The 3,102-nt window shown below is 40.5% G+C and overlaps 1 protein-coding gene across 1 annotated transcript in view; it reads right to left on the reverse strand.

Annotated features, from left to right (window-relative positions):
- The window catches only part of LOC128247629 (putative uncharacterized protein DDB_G0292292), a 23,328-nt gene extending 20,427 nt beyond the window's left edge, over positions 1–2,901 (reverse strand). Inside the window, exon 1 of the mRNA XM_052967457.1 lies at positions 2,720–2,901. The gene's annotated coding sequence lies outside the window, so the exon portion shown is untranslated. The remainder of the gene's footprint in view (positions 1–2,719) is intronic.
- Positions 2,902–3,102: the final 201 nt, after the last annotated feature.

Consider the following 3,102-nt stretch of genomic DNA (forward strand, 5'->3'; position numbering starts at 1 on the left):
CTGTCCTCGTCTGTTGTTATTTTTTGTATATTCTCCCATATATATATGTACACATATATATACACACATACGAAGCATATGGCATAATTATAAACGGGGCAAAGTTTAGCCATTTCTTCGCACAACCTTAATCGATTTTCGGACCTTATTGGGTTCTCATCAGAGGCGTCCACACCATTCCAGAGAAACAAGGCGCCAAGCTGTTTATATTCCGTACGAATGCAGCAGTTACTCTATGAAGGAGTCCCTAATTTGCATACAGAGAGTGCTTAACACTCTATAAATACCCGCGGCTTGTCAACGGGGATCTTAGTCCATACAGTATCAAGGTATGGTTGGGAAGGTAGAAAGATTCACTGTCGAAAAATCCAGGTTTGACAATAGTAAAACTGTTCGGTGGGTTTTGTTCACGCCAAATTTCCAAGTGAAAAATTACGTAATATTTGCTGTTTGAAACATGTATGTATGTGTGTGTGTGTGTATGTATGTATGTATGTATGTATGTATGTATGTATGTATGTATGTATGTATGCATGCATGTATGCATGTATGTATGTATGTATGTATGTATGTATGTATGTATGTATGTGTGGAGGCGCAATAGCCCAGTGGTTAGGGCAGCGGACTTGCGGTCGTAGGATCGCGGTTTCGATTCCCAGACCGGGCGTTGTGAGTGTTTATTGAGCGAAAACACCTAAAAGCTCCACGAAGCTCCGGCAGGGGATGGTAGTGAACCCTGCTGTACTCTCTCACCACAACTTTCTCTCACTCTTACTTCCTGTTTCTGTTGTACCTGCATTTCAAAGGGCCAGCCTTGTCACACTCTGTGTCACGCTGAATATCCCCGAGATCAGATCAACTGGAACCCTCCTCGTCGTAACCGACGGAGTGCCACGATGTATGTATGTATGTATGTATGTATGTATGTATGTATGAAGCGACTCTGAGAGTCACTGAAGAGGTCACCGGATGTGTGATGAAAGATTTGACGAAGTACTCTTAAATAAGAACAATAATAAAGCTGAAATGAAGAACGAATATATAGTGCGTGTGTGTATCTGGTAATAAAGAAACAAAAGAAAAACAAAAACAAAATGACTGTCCCGAAATATAATAATATGCTTCAACACTCCATTTAACATCAGGAATCTTGGAAAACAAATGCATAAACGTAAGACAGTGAGCTTCGGCCAGACTGATGAGCTTTAGCCAGACTGGAGAGCTTGGTCAGACGAGTTGAAAAACATTATATTTTGATGTTTCAAATTTCGCCGCGCTCAACTTTGCATTTCATCTTTTTGGGGTCGATAAATTAAGTATTAGTTGCGTACTAGGGTCGATCTAATCGACTGGCTCCCTCCCGCCAAAAAAATTTCGGGCTTTGCGTCTAGAGTAGAAAAGATAATATTTTGATATCTAAGAAAGATCATCACAACATGACAGCAGCACTTCATGAAACAGATTGAATTGAAATGATTACCTCCCTTACCTGAAAGATAACTCTTGATAGTCTCCCTTACATTTACTTCGACACTAGCTGCGATATGAAAAGGAATATCAATTGTGTATTCACGCTTTTCCCTCGTAATCCTCGATTATATTTATCTTAATGTCACTGGCACGTACAAGTTTCGAATCTCTCCTGAAATTTTCCGGTTTGATTACTTTTCGAATTAATTCATATATTTTCACTGCTGTGATTAAGCACTGATTCTAAAAGTAAGAACAAAAAAAAAAAAAAACGTTTAGACATGTGTATATTTGCACGAGCTGGAACTACTTGCCATATAACTGTCTTCAATAAAGAATTCTATATAGGACCGACGTAACACCTCACACATTTATAAATTGACGTGGCAGTCACGGCTGGAACGCCAGTGATCATTGGTTCGATCATCTGGGCATAAACAACAACAGCAACAGCAACAACAACAACTACAGCTGCTGCTGCTTAATACTACTACTAGTACTACTACTTTGGTCGGCTCGAGGCAATAGTAGAAGACACTTCCCATGCAGTGAGACTGAACCCGGAACCACGTGGTTGGAAAACAAACTTCTTACCACGCAGCCACTCCTGCGGCTATACATATATATGTACACTACTACTACTACTACTACTACTACTACTACTACTACTACTACTACTACTACTAAGTACTTTGTTCCTTCTTTCTGTTTCTCAGGAGTTGATTTCTCTGAAATTCCCTTCCTGACATTATAAAAGCCCCTGTCGAAGTCAACCCTACCCATTAAACTTTGTCCTCAAACTTAAGTCAATAAATGTTATGTAAGGGATTAGACTTAGATATGCAGAGAGAGACAGTCATTCACAAAACTTTCTGTACTGCTTCAGTGCGGTTGTTGCTCAGAATTGAATCTGCTGGGCTAGTTAGAATTAAATGGATACAGTGGAGTACAGGAATCTAGACGGCACATTCAAATACTGCTATAGGCATTCTTCTATACAAGCCCCAATAAGAAAGCCGTATTTTGATGTGTAACACGATCATCAGAACTATAGGTTCCATATTTTTATGGGTTGCTTTGTATTTGCGTCTTGAAGGACCAGATTTTAATAGCCTTATTGGTGTACTATAGGCGCAGGGGCGCTGAATGTTTAAGAAGCTTACGTCACAACTACGACATTACAAGTTCGATCCCATTGCGGAACATCTGGAGTAAATATCAATTTCTATTCATTTGGGATATCGCTTACCTTGTGAATGAATTTTGCTGGCAAAAACTGAGTGAAAGACTGTTGTGTGGTTTGTGTTAGTAATTCCAAAGATACGGCGTGGTTACACGCTCTGTTAATAATCACTCTTTCTACTGAGAACTGTGTGGAGAGTACTTGTGGCTGTGGAATGACCAGCCATTTGTAGGCTAATTCAATAACCAGATAACTCAGTTGATGAAATGACTGAAGGTCTCATCAACGAGAGCAAGCAAGCAGTCAGCCAACCAACCAACCAACCAACCAACCAACCAACCAACCAACGAACGATCGAACGAACGAACGAACGAACGAACGAACGAACGAACCAACCAACCAACCAGCCAACCAACCAACCAACCAAGCAACCAGCAACCCAACCAGCC

This window comes from Octopus bimaculoides, chromosome 4 (genome assembly GCF_001194135.2).
Source record: "Octopus bimaculoides isolate UCB-OBI-ISO-001 chromosome 4, ASM119413v2, whole genome shotgun sequence".
Taxonomy (NCBI): Eukaryota; Metazoa; Mollusca; class Cephalopoda; order Octopoda; family Octopodidae; genus Octopus; species Octopus bimaculoides.